We start from the raw sequence: 21,688 nt of genomic DNA, 5'->3' as shown, positions 1-21,688 counted from the left end.
CAAATAGAGTCATGGACCACAATGTTCATTGCAGCTCTATTTACAATAGCCAGGACATGGAAGCAACCTAAGTGTCCATCGACAGATGAATGGGTAAAGAAGTTATGGCATATGTATACAATAGAATATTACTCAGCCATAAAAAGAAATGAAATTGAGTTATTTGTAGTGAGGTGGATGGACCTAGAGTCTGTCATACAGAGTGAAGTAAGTCAGAAAGAGAAAAACAAACACCATATGCTAACACATATATATGGAATCTTAAAAAAGAAAAATCGTTCTGATGAACCTAGGGGCAGGACAGGAATAAAGACACAGACGTAGAGAATGGACTTGAGGACACAGGGAGAGGGAAGAGTAAGCTGGGAGGAAGTGAGAGAGTAACACTGACATATATACACTACCAAATGTAAAATAGGTAGCTAGTGGGAAGCAGCTGCATAGCACAGGGAGAACAGCTCGGTGCTTTGCGACCACCTAGAGGGGTGGGATAGGGAGGGGTGAGGGAGACCCAAGAGGGAGGGGATATGGGGATATACGTATGTATATAGCTGATTCACTTTGTTATACAGCAGAAACTAACACAACGTTGTAAAGCAATTATACTCCAATAAAGATGTTAAAAAAAAAAACAACAAAAAAACTTTGTCAAGCACTCTGCCTTCACTGTAGACACTGGCCAGACTAGATGCTCATGTGCTCCCAGAGGCTTTGCCTGGACAGGTACCATGCCTACTACGTTCTAGCTTCTTACAGGTCACAAAGCATATCAATATTTCTCCTTTGAACTTCAAAAAATCTCTGTATAATAATCTGAGCAGGGATTACTGTCTTTTTTAATTCTCAATGTAGAATCGGAAAGCCAACTTGCCTACAGGTAAGTAGAGGTGGGCCTTAAAGGCCAACCTCCCACCACGTCAGCACCCATCAGCTCCCTAGAAAGGCTACGACGCCAATCATTTCCACAATTACAGTTGCCTTTTTCCGCACTGATCATTTTCATTAGATCATTCCTGGTGCTTTTATTTAACAAAAGAAAAACCTAGCACACATTGTTCCTTGAGTATGATGGACTCTTACCCCCCCCCAAATAAAACCTCATAAACCCAAAGACTTTGTTACTCAAAGTATGGTATGTGGACCAGCAGCATTGGAAGCCCCTGGGAGTTGGTTAGGAATGCACATTCTCAGGTCAATTCACTGACCCTCTGAATCAGACTCTATTTAAGCAAGATCCCTAAGTGATGCTTCAGCACACTAAACTTTGAGCAACATTGCTCTAGAATACACTTTAACATGTTAACTTGAGTGCTTAGTAGGGGAGAAAAAGACCTAATATAAAGAGTTCCTACAAATCAGTATGAAAAAGAAAAACAGGTTAAAAAAAAGACAAAATATAAGAACAGTGAATTCACAGATGAAATGCAAATAAACATAAACATAAAATGCTCATCTTCTCCAGCAATTTAGGAAATGCAAATTAAAACAGCAACATATTATTATTTTTCATCTATCCGATTGTTGAAATTTGTAACGTGTGATAATCTTCAAATCGAAAACACTTTGGAAAAGGGGCATTTTCTTACCCTATGGGAGCTTAAATTGTAATACAGGCACACCTCGTTTTATTGCATTTTGCTTTACTGCATTTCACAAATACTGCATTCTTTTACAAATTGAAGGTTTGTGGCAACCCTGCATCGAACAAGTCTATAGGTGCCATTTTTCCAAACAGCATTTGCTCGCTTCATGTCTCTGTGTCACATTTTGGTAATTCTCACAATATTTCAAACTTTTTCATTATTATAATTGTTATGGTGACTTGTGATCACTGATCTTTGACGTTATTGTTGCAAAAAGATTACAATTCACTGAAGGCTAAGATGATAGTATTTTTTAGCAATAAAGTATTTTTTAATTAAGATATTACTTTTTTAGACATAATGCTATAGTCTACTTAATAGACTATATTTTAAACATAACTTTTACATGCACTAGGAAGCCAAAAAGTTTGCGTGACTCACTTTATTGTAATATTTGCTATAGTGCAGTGGTCTGGAACTGAACCCTCAATATCTCCAAGGATGCTTGCAATCTCTCTCTCTTTTTTTTTTTTTTTTTTTTTTTTCCAGTTTTAAAGATTTTGCCCCAAAATTTCCACTTCTAGGAATCCGGTCTATAGAAATACCTGTTAATGTATCAAAGACAAGTGTAAAAGGATTTCATTACTCCATTTGAATTGTGAAATATGAAGGGAATATAAATATCAATCTATAAGGAAATAGTTCAATGAGTTAAAGGTATCCATACCAGAGAACTGTGCAATAATTTAAAAAGAAGTCAGTGTCATGAAAAAAATGTTCATGACACTGTTGAATGCCTAAACAAGTTACAGGATAGTATGTACAGTATGATCTCATTCATATAGAACAGAGGTATATATATTTGTTAAAACTCATAAGAAACACTAACCTTAAATTTGGTACATTTTATTTTATGGAAATTATACCTCAATAAAATTTATTAAAAGGACTATATGTATATATCATAGTGGATGTTATGTACTTTCAGGCCAACGAAATGGTCCATAAGGAACACAAGAAGGCTCTGAAAGTGGCAGAAGCCTAGAAGAAGAGAGCATGAGTGGGAACTTTCTGTAGTGTTAGTATTTTTTCAACCAGCATGTACACTTCTTGTATTCTAGAAAGCACAAGATAAAAATCTAAATGAAATAAACGGAGTCATTTGCAGTGAGCCCGAATCAATGTGGAAACACAAATCCAACTTGGCCTCTTAGTTCCTTCCATTGGCTGAGTTTGGTCATTTGGTGTCTGGTGTGAAGGTCTACATTTGAAAGGGTTGTCAACATCACACACATCTTTGCCAAACTGACTTTCCATAGACACCTGTTTATTACTTCGCAGATAACTACTGAGCATCCTTAAACATCAAGCCCTTTGCTAAAAATCTCATGGAAATTTGATACAAAAAAGAAGACAGTTCCAGCCTCCAGTCCTAATCACTCTTGTACTGAAAAAGCTTACAGCATTCTGTGCCAGGTAGTGCAATAGATCTAAATGTGTTAACTTCTCTTGCTGCCTCACCCACTGAGCACTGTTTATCATTATTTTCCTTATTTCCTATCTACTCTGGTCAGGTTAGTCTTTACGCTGTCCTGCAAACATCTCAGCCTTTGCTTCTGCTGTCCCTCTCACCTGGAATCCCTGTCTCCCTCATTATCTCATGCTCTCATCCACCCAACAAGATCTATCTCCACCTTGTCCATGAAGTTCTTGCTAAGCCCAGAAACCCTCAATCACCTCCCCTCCCCACACCCTGCCTTGTTTGTTGGATAGTCTTGTCTCTCTAAGGAGAAAGGGGACCATGTCGCCCTGTTTCCTACCCCTCCTATTGTCTTGTACAATGTCAAGTACCTAGGAATAATTAACTGGCAACTATCAATGATTTGTCACTTCATAGTTTTTAAATGTTAGACAAAGGAGAGGAAATTCATAGGAAATAAATGCTTTTCCAAAAGCCTAATGAGGTAGGTATTTTCCCCATTTTATAGATGGGTAAACTGAGGCTTAGTGAGGTCGGGTGATTTGGTCAGGCTTATATAGCTCATAAAATATAGGGCCAGTCTTCAGACCTACTTCTGAATGTCTCTAAAGCCCATGTCTTTGCTCTGCACCATGCTACCCACCTAACTTGTCACTTAGGTGATCTCATTGAATTCTCACATTGCTGTCTCAAGAAATACTTGTTGATTGATTGATGACACGTTCAGTAGCAATGTGGTCCAGTTCAAGGGTTTCCTGTAGCTGAATTTGATGAAAAGCCCCTGCTGTGCTCAGAGAGGTTTAACCTGCTTCAAACTCTGGCTTTCCCACAATATCATCAGTCTCAGTCCCAAGACCTGTGCAATACATAGCACAGTGTTTTATGTACTTACAGAGCTTAAAAGTAACGTCTGAGATGACAGAGTTCAAACTTAAGCCCTGACATCTGGGGCCAGGGTTCAATGCTGGGGACCCCCATCCTCTGCTTCCCAAGGTTCTCCCTGATGGTCGCTTGGCCATGGGTGGGTTGGGCTTAGATAAGCTGCTTTGACTTTACCTCCTGAGACGTGTACTGTTGGCACATCAATATAGAACGCTTGGAGTCCCCAGGAGCCCGGCCACAGTGATGGCACAAAGCCAGAAATGGACACTCAAAGAGTCAACAAGGTATGTACAGTTCTCCATTAACTTGGGAAAAATACTCAACATTTCTAAGCCTGTTCTCTCAGATATACTATGGGAATTTTAGAACATTTCCTGCCTACCCTTCAGGAGATTAAGAGAATCAGAGAGATCCTGTTATGGAAAAACTGTATATACCACAAATCCCTGCCTGTACTATATTACCATATGGTGAAGAGTCATTGTCACTAGAGGAGGTGGCAGCCGCCATGGACAAAGCACTGGGAAAAAGTCAGGAGACCTGGGGTCCACTCCCGGTTGAGCTGCCAAATCTCTTCACGTCATAACAGCCAAGAGGCTCTGGACTCACCAGTTCTGTGGGTCAGAAAGATAGATTTCCGAGTCTGCTTCATTTGAAAATGACATACACTTACTAGCAGAATGCTCTGGAGGAGAAACTTAAGAAGCCGGGATGTATGCGGATAAGCCACGGTCTCCTGGGTTAATTTCAGCAGCAACATCCTTGGATTATGGGACTTCCAGACATAACACTGACCCTCAGTGACTCACTCAGTCTCGGTGCCTGAAGCACCTCTTTTGCATCGCTTTTTACTATTTTCAATTCTCTTGTTATTTTTCACCATCCTGGTTTAAGTGCATTTTAATCCCATAAGCCACCTCAACTCCTTTTGTGAACCGTGTCATCTATAAAACACATCAATTAACAAGCAACTTGCTTTGATCTTAGTAAGTCATAGAATTTCAGAAACGGAAAAGAACTCAGAAATCATATTTAGCCTCATATATAATAAGTGGTAAGAGGAGACCCAGAGGGAGAAAAGGACATGCCCAAGGTCACACATCAAGGTGGCGGCAGAGTCAAGAAGGGACCTGGGTGCTCGCAGTGCATTGCTGCCCATATCATTGTAGAACATGAGCCTGGGTCTCTGTTTCTCCAGCTATAAAACGTAAATAATAACACTGTGGTCTTGCAACATTGTACATTAAAGCTGTGTAAGAGAAAACTTTGCTATAATTATTATCTGTGGGTTTTCAAAACTTTAATAATAAACATTAAAAATAATGTTCTTCCTAAAAACTCATGGAAAGATTCTTGGAAATCTAAGAACACTGAGTAATCTTTACTTGTGCCACTGAACCAGAGTACTTTGAACTGGGCTGTTCAGACACACAGTTTGTTCCCGCATAAGGCTGTCCAGTTCGGGGGCCAGAGAAAGCCGGTATATTGGCTTGGAAGCCTTTTCGGTGGAGACTGCTGTGGCATCGTGAATACTCAGTCATAAGTAATGCAAAAACTTATTCCTGTTGTTTTTTTGAAGCAGACAGAAATACTTGAGGCTCTGCGATGGAAGGTCCTCAGAAAACAAACCACATCTCATGGATGTAGCAGTGGTGATACTGAAAAAGAGAGGCTCTATAGCTCCCTGGTCAAGAATACGGGCTGAGCGGTCAAAACACTGAGATTTAAATTCTGTTGTGGCCACTGACTGACTCTGATCTTGAGCGAGTCGCATGACCTCTGAGCTCAGCCTCCTTATCTAAAACTAGGAATAAAAAGAGTATCTACCTCATCGGGTGTTCATAAAAACTAAATTAGTTAATAACGTAAATTGCTTGAAACAATGACCCGTGCGTGGTAAGTACCCATTACATGTTAGCTCTTATTTCAGTGTTGCAAGCAAAGAATCCTAGTTTGGTGGCAGAGTTTATAAACCTCGCAGCAGCATGACTAACAAGGCATGAATCTCAGGCCCTCGTGTCCCAAGCTCTGCACATTTTAAGGGTTTAAAAACTGTATCATTTTCCAACACCAATTTCTAAACTATACGAGAGAAACTTTCTGTTCTTTCTGAGTATTCACAGAGAAGGATACAGGCAAAGGAAGGCCTCAAGAACCTGTGAGAATAGCACAAGCAACTGCTTTGGTTGCTTGCGTTAGGGAAGCCTCACCTGCCAGTAAGAATGTCCCAGGAAGACGGGCAGGGCACCAAGAGGATGCCGCTGAGCCTTTGGCCGTGGCCAGCCTGCTTCTCAGCTGTGCCTGACCCGCCCCCTTGTATCCCTGTCTCTGTCCCTGTCTTCATGGTATGACCCTGAGTACAACCCCAGCCCTCTGGGGTCCTCAGTTTCTCCACCTATAAAAAGAGACAGTGGTTGAAATAATCCCTTTGTCTCTTCCAGCTTAACCTTTTTTTTGATTCTCCTACTTGGCTAATCTCTCTCCAATGTGAAGAAATCTTCACCAATTACTACAGAAACTTATGCCCAGCAATGGAGAAATGTTAAGCAGTTTGTGTGAAATACCCAGTAACTGCATCAAAATTATTTAACCTAAAATGACAAGCACCCAAAGCAGACTCACACGATATGGGACATGGAATCTTCAAAATTCTCAGTCAGTTCCTTGGAGCTGGTCAAGCAACTCCACCCAGGCCACGGGTGGGCTTAGGAACATTCTAGCCAGACCTCTCCCCAGCTCTCCACTAACCCAATTTTGTGTCACAGAAATTACACATGATTCCCCAGTTAGAGAATAGAGGTCTCTACAGATAACCAAAGACTGGCCCAACTGAGTGCAAATACAGCCAGTACTCAAGACCCAGTTGGATGTAGCAAGACTTCGGTCACTCACCAAAACAACGCTCAGATCTGGCCCAAGCTGAGGTGTAGGAAGAAGTTAAAAAACAGTCCTCAAACCTGGGGCCAGACTTTTTAAAAGAAATCCCAGAAGACTCACTGACTCTTATTTTTGTAAATTATCCAGGGTAGCTCTGTAGGGAAGTACCTCACTTGAAGAAAACTCAAAGTAAAATCACCAGCACCAAATATAGAGCTTAACCACAGAAGGCATTTGATGCATGTTTCTTGAATGAAGACATTTATCTATTTAGATATTTGGGACTCTTCACTTTAGAAAAGAACTCACTGCCAGATTCTGGGAAGAAGAACCTTCTGGGTTCATTTACGTCTGTTTATGTTCTATGCTGATTAGCCTGTTTGCCACCATCTTCCAATAGTCTTCTGCCCTTCCCTCTGCTCTATGCCTTGCAGCTTCCATTTTATTTTGGTCAATGGGAGGCACCAGCAGGAAAGCAAAGGGCAGGAAGAAAGAGAGGTTGGGGTGTGTACTTACTCCCCATCGGATTCCCAGCTGCATCCCATCTCAGTCCTGGCTTTAGCTGCTTTCTAGTTAGTCCCAGCTGTTGTGCTGCAGCCTGACTCTCAGGGACCCAGGTCTCACCAGGGTCCAGTAACACTCTTGGCCCCCTGCCTTGCCTTGCCCCTCAGGCCTAACGGCTTCTAGACCCTGGGTGCACAGTCCCTGTTGCTCACCTCTCCCACCCCTGCTCTGTCATCTCCTCGCTAAACTCCTCCTGGGACTGATGCACGAGCCATCAGCTATTTGGCCAGACTGAAGTGGAGTCAATATTAGGCTCTACTAGCTGACTTTAAGAGTCATTAGGGCCAGAGAAAATGCATCTCTGGCACTTTTGAATAAAAACGTCCGTGGAAAAATGAGGGTTCAGTTAACAGGTGTTGCAGGAATATGGTTGTTATAAAAGGCATGTATAGTCTGAATCTGGTGCTCTCAACGAGAGTACGTGCAACCAACTTTCTCAGAGCAGTAAAGATGTCAAACGCTTCCTCTTCTTATCTCATCACTACTTGACAATTTAGGAGGAGTCAGAGATCATAAATGGCCTCATGATTTCTTCAGAAAATCTTTTCTCAAGGGACACATAAAAGTGACAGTAGCAGCTACTGTGAATGATCATGGAAATGAGCTTAATTGGGTTGCATTTTATAAAGCCACATTAACCCAATACATCACGTATTTTACAGGGTGGCAGAGTATCCGAGGGGGTGTCAAACCTCAGAACGTACCAGGAGCCCAAAGCAGACATCTATCCTATGACCAAGATCATAAAGACTTCTGCATCTGTGGCAGAAACGTGGAGGCGGCATATCCCTTCTTGCTATTCTTGAGCTTCTCTGAGTTGGCCGCTGCCTCTTTCTGCCTCTCTTCTCTGCAGAAACCAGAAGAGGCACAGACACTCATTCCGTCCTTCCCAAATACATGGGAAGCATGTTCAGTTTCCCAGCCTCAGAGGACTTTGCCGCACAGAAGGTGACCTCTTCCTTCCTCATCCACAAAATCGACCACGTCTCTTAGGGCATCTCTTAGATTCTGTGATGCAGGCTGCTGCTAATTCTGTCTTCAGATGCATTGAATCATTTGCTGCTTACTCATCTTTTGAAAAAATATTTATTGTGTCTAGTTTACTCCAACTATATGTATCAACACTGAAGATAGAGTAGTTAAGAATTTAAATTAAATTAAAAGTTAAATTTTAAAGTGGACAAATAATTACAGGTAGTGAGAACTGCTCTGAAGAACAGAAAGCAGAGGAGTGGGCTAGAGAGCGGCCGAGGGCAGGACCACAGCACTATTTCAGAACAGCCAGTCGTGAGAGATGCCACTAAGAAGACACTCGTTCCATCCAAAGCGTCAGACCTGACTCCACGGGGTGGATCTCGTCAGCAGGCTCTCTCCGCTCAGCCAGCCCGCCCCCGACGCATGCCACAGGCTTCAGTCCCACCCAATCGTGACTCCCAGGAGCCCACGGGCCGCCTCCACATTTCCGTGCCTTCGCTCAGACAGAATCATCTATTTTAGGCTGCCCTTGCCCCACCCACTCATGCTTCCCTGGCTCCCACCCTCCAGTCTCAGGTCAAATATCCAGTCACACAGCTCTTCCTGACCCATTACCTCTGCCTCCACTGCCCTTTTCTCTCAGCCTTCATTGACCTCTGCACACACATATACTTATTACCTCGCTTTTAACACGTTGTCACACTTTTCATGTCATATTAGAATTATTGCTTTGATCATCTGTCTTCGTATTAAGCTGCAAGCCCTACATTATACGCCCAGCATCTCTCACTGCACTCGGCCTGCAATACTCTCCCATAAAGCAAATAAGCCTCCCCAAACCTATGTGATTTTAGAATGGAATTGTCCTGATTTTACAAATAAGGCTCAGAGAGGTGAACTCACTTACCTAAAGTCACACAGCCAGTAAATGGTTGAAGCTGGAATTTAAAACTCGGCGCCCTGAAGCCAAATCCTACACATAGAGGGTTAGCATCCAGATAATTAGGGGAAAAGAAGGAAATCTGGGCCTGAAATACCAGAGTCACTGGCAGCCCCTGCACAGGTGTCATTTTGAGCCTCCACAGATCTCTGCATGAGCCCCTTTCCTCCTAGCCAGAAACTGAAGCTTATCTGTGGTATTTAAAGGTCCAAGAAATTGGGCAAAGTTTCACGGTGGGGATGGAAAACGTCGTCTGCTTCTGTCAAATTTCAAAATCTTGCAGTAGTTGTCTTATTTTTTTAAATGCCCTTCATTCTAAAAATATCTCCCCAATCCCCCTCCAAGAAATTCCCTTTTGTCACTTAAATGGTCAGAGAAAACCCTGAGGAGATCAAAAAGTGGCCATTCAGGGCGAGCAGTCCAGAGTGGCCCCTGTGTCTTAGATCTCCGAGAATCCTCTAGGCCCAGCGGCAGAGCACCCAGCACCCAGCACCCAGTTTACTTTAAACTCTATCCTTCTGCCACTGCAGGGAGGTAGCCTTGAGCTGAACACTCTCCCTGGAAAATCTGGGTGCCTGTGGGGATTGCAGGTGAGAAGCCCAGCCCCCCTGCATGCCCCTTCATCACCTGTCCACACGGGAAGGCGGGAACCACCACCCTTATTTCATATCTTCACCACCCGCAGACCCAGTTGCCGCCTGAAACCTCCTCTGACAACTGCTGTCTCCACTGACCATGCCGTCATTCGCCACGTCTCTGCTTCACTTGTGTCTTCTCCAGACGGATCCATTGGAGGGCAGACCCGGGCCTCACACCTATGTGCCCCCCACAGTGTCTCACACACTGCTCTGTGCACGGTAGGTGGTGAATAAGTGAGGTCAGTGAGGTCACCCTCCACGCCTGCCAGTCCAGAGCTATGAGCGCTTTCCACGCGGCACACCCTGCTCTGACCCCAAGAAGATCAACTGCGCAGATGCAGCGCTTTCTGCTTCCTAACGTCACAGTCCAAGGGAAGAGAAGATGTACTTCCCCAAAACTCCTGCTGGGGTCAGGAGTGAGGAAGGGCCCAGTTATTTGGAACGTGAGTCCACAAGGCATCCCCCGTGCACGTGTGTGTGGGTGTGTGTTAACACTGACACAGCCGCAGCCTTCACTCCTGCCCCCCCCTTTTCAACCAGTGCACACGGTAGACTCAGCTCTGGTGGAATGGGTAGGGCGGGGCTGGGTCCCATGAGAACTGGGCCCCATTCCTCCCCCGCGGGTACCTGGGCAGAAGACGGGCAAGGATGGTCCTTTTCCTAAGCACAACTTTGTTCACATGAGAAGTTGACCTATAATTTGGACGTTGACTTCCTGAAGCTTGGCCTGTATATCAGGCAGTATCTGTTCAAAAGGGAAAGAACACTTGAACAATGAACGAGGCAACCATGCTAGAAGAGCTTGCCCATGATATACGCAAAAGATTCTTTCAAGAAAAACTATAAACTATACACTGGGCCACTGGCAGTCTCTAGTGGGTCTTAATCATGCCAACTGTGACAGCAAATGCAGAATGGAGAGGTTCCAGAACTGCAATTAAACTATAAAAGTGGACTTTCCACTTTACCCTCTTGAGTCTTCCTACATAATATGCCCAAGAAGATCACAGGTAGGTCAGGAAAGAAGGGGGAAAAGAGTTAGTTCACACACCTGTGTCATCCAAAGTGGCCTAGTGTCCACTGGTCCCTTCTCATTCTCCCCAGTGGATTACAAAGGACCGTGGACATAAAAGTCGAGAAGCCCAGGCCTCCTAATACTAAGATAACACTACCCTTCCCATTGCCTTTAGAGTGAGCACTGAGAGCTATGTCTTCAGGGCTGGGGTTCATCACACTGGTTCACCATGCTTTTTCAGGGACTTCCTGCCCAGCCAGCACTGCCTGCTGAGTCTCAGCTGAGGAGCTAAGTGACCTACTGGACCCCATGTGAACACAATTGTACTAATGAGGCAGATTAATTGGGATTTAACAGTTAAAGGCAAAATGTGCCCTCAGGGTGACAAGAAACTTTCAGACCTTCTTTTTGGGCTACCTAGTGATGGAGGCCCCAAGAGTACAAACTGATGACATCCATGCATGTGTATGTGCACAGATGCCCAGGAGACAAACTGGGGTTGCCTGTGAGGCCACAGCTCTTCTAGACAATGCCTTACCTCTGCTTCCTCATAATGTTCTTTCCTTCTCCTGTGGCCTCAGCTAAGCCAGATGGTAAGCTACTTAAAAACACACACAAACACAGACAGAGAGAGCAAGGGCGAGAGCACACATACATCTAGTACAAGCAGATCCTGAGAGCCTTCATTCTGAATGTGTGTGATTTACAGGCCTGTCGGGGAGATAGATGGGGAGGAGGAGGCAATGGATTCCTAGCAGGATCTATGAGGTCGTATCAGAAAGAATGGGCCCAAAGCCTTCAGGGGATTCCCCTGTGCTAAGATTCTGGGCAATGGGAACACCTATTAACGAGGGGGCTTCCATATGACAAGTGTAATTCTTAAGTAACGCCATTGTCAATGTGGCTTGCGCTCTTGGATCAAGCCCAGGCTGGAAAACAGTATGAAGGATACCCATGGGTGCACCCTGGTCTCAAAAGGATGTGGGCATGATTGCTATTTTTTAGAAGACGATAAAAATGTATAATCAGCTACAGAAGAATGGCTGCAAAGTAATTCATACTGAAAAGGTCTGAGCTAAGGACATTTACTCTTTAGTGCACAGCATGTGATTTAGTTTGGAAAAATGAGGAAAGTTTATTATACATATATATCAAGCCGTTGTAGTGAGGCATGGCCGACACTATTCCATCATCCACTGTACCCCTAGAAGGCCTGGCCCAGGCTAAGTCAACGCATATTCCATGATCATGAGCCACCCTTCAACCTCTTCTCCAGGGCACCCAGCTTTGGACTGTAGAACTGCGTTGACTAGGGACACATGCCACGCCAACTTCTCATCTGTCCCCTATTCCTTCTTCAGTGCCAACAGCCAACTGCATCCTTGTGCAAATCTCTACTATCTATTAGTTCTTTCCACCAACCTCAGTTCAGTGCAGCCATTAGACCACTACCCTCTTGTCTCCTGGAAAAACCGGACCTTCAGTGACTGCCCCATCAACAAGAAATGTTTCATCTTTAAAATGCTGCTTTGTTGTGCATTTTATGGAAGATTTTGGCAAGAAGCTGGTCGTGTTTGGGTGATGTCATTTTCTCAACCCAAGACAATGCCTGAGAGCATGTCCACGATGCTGAGTAACATTTGGAAAAGCAGAAGCCAGAGGCCTGCTTCTTAGGCAGACTTCCGTTCTGTCCTCCACATAAAGAGGTCTAATTCACACAGGATACCTAGGAGAATCAAACACTAACTAGCACCATATCTTGCTAAAGAGTGAACTAGTTCTGGCAGTATGAGAACTAAGGCCTCTTATCCCAGGAAAAATCAAGGCAAAGTTAGACCCTGGAAGCAGACTTGCTCACTTCACTGATAGAAGTTGCCAACGGACCTGGGCTCCATTTTGGTAGGTATTAATCTGCAGTGCTTGCCAAAACCTTAGCAACTGGACTGATAAAGTCATGTATGTTGAATTATTCCTTTGGGAGACGTGATTGGAGAAACTAAGTCTTCACACCCTCCCCATATCTTCTAATAATCATATGATTAGCTTTGGCAGCTGGCATTACGTGGCAGCCATAGGCAAAGAAGAATCCCCTTTTCTTTCCTGTGAAAGTGATTGATGTCTAACGGAATCAGAACAGCAGCCCAGTATCATTGGCCCTAGACTCCCATCAACTGAGTTACTTTCTCCAGATCCATGGGCAACCCTACTACAGAATGAAGTGTAACCACTTTGTTTTATCTTGCCAAAAGAATGCTATGATAAGTTCTGTTGCCAGTGGTGGAATCTGCAATATTATAGTAAAATAAAAATCAATGCCTCTTGGTCCTACACACAACCACAATACCTTTATGGGTCCAAATTCTGAAAGCTATGATAGTGAACATCTTGTTCGTGTTGATTTTAGCAACTTCCAAAGATGTTATGTGGATCTCTCTGCCACCCACTAAATCTCCCACTCTCGCCACTTCATCAATGACTACAAATTTATAAAGGAAATCTGCCTAAGAAAAATCCCCACTCCTCATAAAACTACAATCTCTACACACAAGGATGCTTTATGGAAAAAGCACTTTCAAATTAAAGTTCTAAAACGTATTTAAACAAGGATTGTCTCATTGTTTGGGTACCACATGAAGAATAAAGGTGTATCACAGTGAATAATTTTCAAGCTCTGTGCTCCACATACTTCAGTGAAAGAGTTCCAACTCCAATGTGAGCACCTTGAGGGAACAGGGTTTAATTAACTGTGTACCCCCAGAAACTATCAGAGTTCCTGGAACATGGGAGATAATAAATACTTGTTGAAAGACTAAATGTCAGACTTAGCCACGTTGGGGGCTACATAATAAATCCTGTGTGCCAACTTTCGAATAGAATTAAACCCCATACCCCACGCTCTCTCTCCCTCTCTCAATATCCACACACACACAAACACACACACGTACACTTAGACACACTTGTGATCAGCTCATCTAGGCTAATATACGCAAAGATAAAGAAATAAAAGATACGGTATTATATCTGGAAATTATAATTTAGAAAGGTCAGGAAAGATCCAAGTTTCTGATTCTGTTTTTCACTGCTCCTGAGAGATTATACCTCTGGGATAGGTACAAGTGAAAGTACATAGTGCTATGATGCATCCTTTGGTTACAACTTAAAACTTCAAATAAACTTTAAAAATTGGGGATTAGAAACATACATTCGATTCTCTGCTTTTGCTCTACCTATTTTTTGTTTGCTTGTTTACTTGCTGTAGTTGTTGTTTAGCATACAAAAACATAAAATAAACCTGTTTAAACACTCATGTTTTTCCATAGAGAAAGCATACAGAAAGACAAGATGCCTTCAGGAGAAATCCTGCTCACCTCCGGCACCACGCACTCTCAACTCGAAAGCCCTAGTTGCTCGTATTTGTTTCCCAAACTGATTAGCAGACACTGGCTTGTTGAAGACTAGACCCAGGGATCATTTTCGAATATATGGCTCATTGGTTTTATGAGTTCTTGGTAATCATAAAGGTCTTGCATTCCTTTGCAAACAGCAAAAACATATTTCCTCTTTGTGGGGTACCAAGAGTTCATACCAAAGGCTACAGTGACATATTCTTGGTCTGTGCCTCTGCGTAACCAAAGGCCACCACTCCACTGGCATGAGGACAATCAGGCATTAATAAAAATAGTTTCTCCTTTAAAGAGAGAGACATGTGGTTTGAACCTGGCTGATCTTGGATAGCACTGTTTGCTAATGAATCACCTCAGTGACCAAAAACGCCAGTCAATATTACTAAAGATTCAGCAAATTTATTTTAAAGGATAGAAACATGATTTATCTACTCATTTGGATTTTCTGATTTACATTAAAAAGGATAATGTTAAGAGTAATGCCCAACATTTCTACAGCATATTAGAGTTTGCAAAACTTCTTTCTTTCCATGACCACTTTTGAAATCCCTCAAACCTGCCCTCAAGGCAGACAAGGCAGGTTCCAATGTGATTTGCCTGCACCGCAGGTGGAAGGGTAACAGGAGTTAAAATGAGATTCTTCCTAATAACACACTATAAAATGAGACGCTAACCCACCAATGCAGGGCTTGCGAAGGAAATGTTTCAGAAATCACATCTGCAATCCTTAGTCCAAAATCCACTCTGAAAAACTTTGAGGTTGAAGAGACCAAGAAGAAAGGATTTCTTTGGCAAGAATGCTAAGAATTAAACCACCCCTACACACATTCCACGAGGAAAAGAAAGGGAAAGCTTCCCTTTTACCTGTGGGAGGCTTCAGGATTACAGTTTGGAGAGCTCGACCAGGGGTCTAAAGGCACAGAGACTAGTGCTGGCTCCAAGCTTGGAGAAAGCCACAAGAGGGGGCAGTGATGGGCCACCCTAAAAGCAGACGGAGGAGACAGGCTGCACTGCAAACAGCCTGGGTTTGGAGTTTCCCTTGGGTTCCATAAAGATCCTGTATAAAGATACCAGAATATATCACGCTATGAAAAATTCTGCCCAGGAATCCTCCTGGGAGCTGGGCAGCTAGATAACCCCAAGCAGGGCTAGATACTGATATCTAGAGTCGGAAGTGGCCACTCTGAAGGGGCACTGATTGTGTTAAAGGAACAGCAGTCGATCCCCAGTATGAGCGTTGAGCTACCACCGAACCCACAGGGCAACAATAACTGATCATGATAGGCCCCATCAAGCCGCACATATCTTGCTCCCTAACTCTCTCCCACAAACCCTCTGCAGCCCTAAAGACCCAGAGCTGACTAGGGACAGGTATCAGGGGAGGAAGCGTAGCACAAGATGGGAAACAGAGACGTTTCCCACCTCCAATGGAAGGCTTCCCTGCCTGAGGTATTAGTGAGTTGAGGAAGGGGAGAAGCTTCCGTGTAAAGTGAAATTTAAAGAATCAAAATTTCAAAATATCTAATGGCTACCCCGTAAAAGCTTGACTGCCCGGTATCTGTTGATTACATTTCATGGGATGTCTGAATCTGGGACTCTTGGGCTGGGGCTGGCCTACCCCACAATCCATTATGAAGAACAAAATCTGGGGTGAAAGGAAGGGCAATCAACAGAAGATTGTCCCACCTTTGCTCTTCAGAGGCCTTGCTATTGTGGAAGAAGACATAATATGTACACTAGCCCTCCTGGGCTAGGACCCTCACCTAGAAAGCTGGTCCTTCCTCATGTGCTGACCTGATCTTAGGCACACTCCCTTCTCCCAAACAAAGAGGTAAGGCATGGATCTGCCTACAAGTGACCAGGTGACCAGCTGTGTGCTGAGAGTCCCCAAACCTTACAGTCATGTGTGAGTTTAGAAGATGGAAAAAGGAAACGTGAAGAGTGTTATTCCCTAAGGGGACAGAGCTTATAATGATTGGGAGACAAAGCCATGAAAGGCAGGATGGCTTCACCATTGCTTCTCTTGACACCCCACCTGATTCTCCTTGAATTTCCTTGCTTCATAACACCCGAAGTTGTTTCATTTGAACTTAACCATTATTGATTATGTGGCTTCTCTAGAAGAGATGGTGTTTTTAAAGAAGCATCTAAAGGGAAACGGATCTCCTAGTTCCAGCTTCAGCCCTGGCAGTAACATACCATATTATGTTGGGGGCAAGTCCCTTTCTCTCTGCCTCTCTCCTTCAGTTTCCTATATGTAAAATCAGAGCACTCAAGCGATCTCTAAGACCATCATTACTCTAACACGTTATACCACATATGGAGTCTGGAAGGATTTAAATGTGGCTAAATTATGCAGAATGAATTAGCCCTTGAATTTGTACAGCATGTTGTAATCTTTGCAAAATTCTTGTATAATTCATTACCTAGATGGTTTATATCTTCTTCACCTTTGATTCTAAGGAACTGGTGTTATTAGCCTTACAAAACAAATGAGGAACCAGACTGAGAGAATTATCCCAAGTCACACAACAGCAGGACCAGGAGCTCGGCATCCCGACCCCCAGGCTGGTCTCCTTTCTTTGCCCTACAAACTCTGGTGTTCGCAGTTAATAACAACACAGGCAGCTCCTGGGAACTAGTGAGGGCCCTTTCTCACTAATGTCAGGTAACAACATTACACTGGTCTTTCTCAAAGTCCCAAAGGCTGGTCTGATGAAGTGGGCTCTTCCCAGAGGGTCTTGTGAACCTTAAATAACCTTCTTTCTAAGTTTCCTTCAGTAACTCTGACCATTTGGAGAGAAAACAAAGCCATACACAGAGGAATTTAAGGTGTTATTTTAACTTTGTATACCATGCATAAAAAGTCACCCTTTCACTTGAATTTTTGAATATAAGTTGGGGAAAAAGAAAAGTTTTGGCACATGTTCTCCAGGTGAATGCCCCAGGGCCTGAAGTTTAACTCCAGGACAGCCAACAAAACACCACAGTAACCCCTTCCCTACTCCCTCCCCTTCTCCCACGAACTCCCCTCCCCTTCACTGTATCTCACCAGCCACCTGTGAGGTTCCAGACTTTCTTCAGGCACTCTGAATTTAAAGCAAGAACTTGGCCCCGACACTCAGAATCTCTCCTGAATTACTGTCTTTGTCTCGTTCACTGAAAGAAAATTATTACTATATTATTTAAAGAGAAATAAAAATCAAGAACATATTCAGTCATTACAAGAGCACAGAACATCCTTATGATACAAAGACCCAACACACACACACACAAGTGGCCATAAACATGAATTACTGGATAGTTATTCAGAATGTCAGGAATCCCAAACCATCCAGGGCACAGCTATTAATCTAACAGAGGAAAGTTCTCCTGAAAAAGGCCTTAAAATATCAAATGCCCAGTTGCACCAGGCATTTTTCTGGGTGCCTAACCTGCAAAATATAGACCTCACAAAACTTTCATTATACGCATTGTTATTCCTACTTTACAGGATAGAAATATAAGCTCAGGAATGTTAAGCAATACTGCCGGGGGACACATAACTTATAAAAGATGGACCTAGGATTTGAACTCAGGATTCTCTGGATAAAAATTCCATGCTCTTTTCTCTGTTTCATGCAATGTCTCCAGTGACAGGCAGCGGCCTAAAATCTGTATAAATCACTCTGATTGGAGTCCTCAAGTCTTCCCCTAAATTGTGTAGCATAAAATAAGCAACCAGCTACGGGTAGCAGCCAAAGCATCTGCATAGAAGCAACTAAAATACACGAGACAGAAAATAAATATATAGCTAGTGTTGCATATTATATTCTTTAATTTATTTTCACATGCATTGTGTCTGTTAATCATCACGACACCACGAAGCAGTTATAACTGCCCCAGCTTTGCATTTAAGAAATGAAGCGATGGTCATTATGTTTCAGTGCATGGGCAAAAGAGCCAGGAGTCTTTCAGTAATTTCTGCATGTTTCGGTATATTACAGCATGGAATCATCAGGACTGCTCAGGCACAGTCAATTTGTATTCAATATCTGCGGAGGAATGAGAACAAGTTTTAAAGATTTCTACCAAAAATGTTTAAAATATAAAAAGTTTTTTTCTTTGAGAAATAATCATCCGTATATGGGAAGAGTCACTTTTGAGGAAGAGTTCACTCCTTGACAATGTGTATCTCCCCATATTTCTTTCCTCCCATACAAAGATTCAACTCTCATTTTTGTTCATTAAACTTGTACAAGGATACTTCTACCTCTTCCACTTGACATAAAATAACTGGCTATAACCATATAAAGAGAGAGAAGAATTATCCAGAAGCATTAAGACGATCATGTTTCCTAAACAGTTATTAAGAAAACTAATTTAAGGACTCCAAAATGTATTGTCACAATGACCCACTGGCTCCCTGCTCAGAATTCTCTTCTACTTTGCCTAGTCCTGGAACCCTGCTACCTAGAAACAAATGCAGGTCTTCTGGGAGCTTTGACTACCACCCCAAGTAACCCTTGGATGGCCTGCAAATGGTACTGATAACATCTGATAATTCTTTCACTAATCAATCCCCTAAATTTGCCACTGCAGAAGGACGGAGCGTTACTGGCAAGTAAGTAGAATCCCACAGGGCGGAGGGTGTGCCCTGCTCAACGTCAGGCTTTTCAGCTGAGTGGACAATCTGGTGTAACAGTGGGATGCTGGGAGCGGGGACACCGGACACCAAAGCCCTCCCGGTCCTGTTGGTAACTTCATTTCCCAAACGTTCATAATTAAACAGCTTTTATTGAAGTAATCAGCATGAGCTCCTTAGCTTTGTTTTTGCAACCGGTATCGTGTTTATGGAGCCAAATATTAGAGACTTTGATACTGAATACCTCCTCGGATGTGTTAACGTTGGCAGGGTCTCTAGATTCTGAAGATGCCGGGCTGCCTCAGCTCAGCCTCCGCTCCAGCCTCCAGCTCATCAGCCCCCCTCCCAGACCACAAAGCAGCGGTTCTCCTGTAAGACTCACGTACAGTATTTCTCCTGAAAGTCCCAGGGAATGGTGTGCAATTGAAACAGGGTGAAATATGATCTCAAAGTGTCTGTCCGACCAGAAGTTTTCAAAGAAAACATTTCTTAAATCTTGTGTTCACTGCTGTTTCAGCAGGCCAATTAGATTGGATGGGACTTGGGGGGGAGCTGTCGCCAGTCACTGCAGCAGGAATAGCAAACAAGACTTAGAGCAAATAAACGAGTCCCAAACTGGCATCCCAGGGGCCCCTGGCCAATGACCTCCTTCATTCCCCAGGCGGGATGACCAGCCCACCCTCTGGGACCCCGGGCCAAACTACAGGTTAATCAGATGAGACATTAGTTAGCAGCCTCGATTACTAGAAAGTAATTCATCAGGGAAAGTCTCCAACCAGGAGGAGGAAAAATAAACAGCAGGCACATGCGGTCCCATTTCGGCTCTAGATAAGGCTGCCATCCAGGTGTCCCGCTGGGGTAGAGCCCATCTATCTTGTTCCATTCCTCTTAGGAAATGTGGTGACATTTCTCACATCTGCCTAGAAAATGCAAAGCCAAGAGGGCTCTGAATGGGAAGAAGATGAGGGACTTTGGAAAAACTATTAGAGGAAAGGCTCCCGGGGACGGGGCGGGGGACAGGGCTGGTTGTGGTGAGCTTTGCCCTCCCTGTACATCCTTTTTCATTGTATGTAAATTCTACCTTATTTCCACATTTTAAAAAAAAAAGAAGAAGAAGAAAAGGTTCTCTGTGGGTTTCCAAACTCCTATTCATTTGGAGAAAGCCAGGGGCTCAAGTGCTTTTCTTATGTCTGGGCATGAGAAGCCCACTGGGCCATGAGCCCCCGAGACTCTGTTCAGCTTCACGGACTGTCGGTACAATCCATGAAGGATTCAGACCATCCGAAATTACTGGTTTCTTCTTCAGTATTGATTTGGGGATGAGGAAGATTAGAAAGGATGGGAAGAAAACGTAGTTCAATGCAAGTGGAAAGTATCAACCATTGGTCCAGCTTGACCTGACGCATTACATCAAATAAGGTCATTTGTTTATGTTGCATCTTTTTCCTTCTGGAGGAACAAAAAATGTCAGCAACTAGAGAATGTGTGTAATGTAAACACGGCTGTGTTAGCTCAGCTTCAGGGAAAGCACACCCAAACGTAAGTCAGTGCAGGACATCCTCTGCTCAGAGGACAAGCACAATGATTTTAACCTAATGACCCACTCTTAAACGGCTCTACAGCAAATCGCAATTAAATAAATACCACTTAACAGCAGAGATTTGTTTTACAGCTAGACTATTTGTGGGGAGAGAAAGAGAAGGCTGAATGAGCCACTTAATCTTTAATTATAAAATTAAGGTAGTTTCCAGATATTGTTATGAATTCAACCTCAAGCTAAATTTATAAAATGTCACAGCGATGAGTTACAGGCATTCTGGAACAAAACAGAGAGATGGGAGGTGTGGAGGTCGACCAAAAACTGAGGTTGCTTTAGTTTGTTGTCTTAAACTAAAGTTGGGTCTAGTGGCCTTTCTTTGGCCCAATGATTAGGAAGACCTGATTAGAGCTGTATAAAATCACGGCATAGACACCAGTGAATGAGTGAAAACTGCAGCCACGTGTGTTGCTGTGGGAAGCTACAGGGCTGAGGGTCAGGAGAGCTGAAGTCAAGGCCTGGCTCTGCTGGTCTCTGGAGCACCAGGGAGGAATTAGCTGGAATGCAGGAGGGAGAGCGATTACGGCTTGTAGCTGACACTGAGAAATCATGACAGCACGTGTGGGACCCAGTGACCTGGTCAGCCTTCCCCACGGAGGGCCGACAGGCGGCATTGGCACCTCCTTCACTCAAGGGCTGATCCTCCCTCCCTCTTTCCTCCCTTCTCTGCAAAGTCTCACCCTCTATGCTTTTCCTGTCTCATTATTTAATTCTGATATTTTGGACGTGTTTTAATTTTTCACGTGTTTTTAATTTTTTTCACATAGGCGCCCACACAAATATCTTCGAGCAGGTGACCTGGACCAGGCTTTGTGGCCTCCAAGAAAGACCAATCACACTTTCACCTTGTGCCCCACAGACCTTTACAACCTCAAAAAACTGATAATGGTGTCCCTAGGAACACTGGGGTTCAATCAAAAGCTGAGTCCTGCAAAGGCTTTTCCTCTTACAGCCTCGAATGATCCCTAAAAATCCGGACTTTCCAGAAACAGCTACAAGTTTGCCTCCCCTGCTTGTGTGTCATTGTTGAGATCAAAAAGTGCACTCACGCTGCTGAGAAGCCAAAGCCTTCCACTGGGGCACAGCAAACCCCATGAGACGGTGAGCCT

General features: G+C 43.6%; 1 long non-coding RNA gene across 1 annotated transcript in view; it reads right to left on the bottom strand.

Annotated features, from left to right (window-relative positions):
- The window catches only part of LOC309643628, a 353,895-nt gene that overhangs the window by 286,167 nt on the left and 46,040 nt on the right, over window positions 1-21,688 (bottom strand). The window contains exon 3 of the long non-coding RNA XR_014253911.1: window positions 17,411-17,517. This is a non-coding gene — a long non-coding RNA (uncharacterized lncRNA). The remainder of the gene's footprint in view (window positions 1-17,410; window positions 17,518-21,688) is intronic.

Source organism: Balaenoptera physalus (assembly GCF_965194825.1).
Source record: "Balaenoptera physalus genome assembly, chromosome: 15".
NCBI classification, from domain to species: domain Eukaryota; kingdom Metazoa; phylum Chordata; class Mammalia; order Artiodactyla; family Balaenopteridae; genus Balaenoptera; species Balaenoptera physalus.
This window is presented reverse-complemented; position numbering and strand designations above follow the sequence as displayed.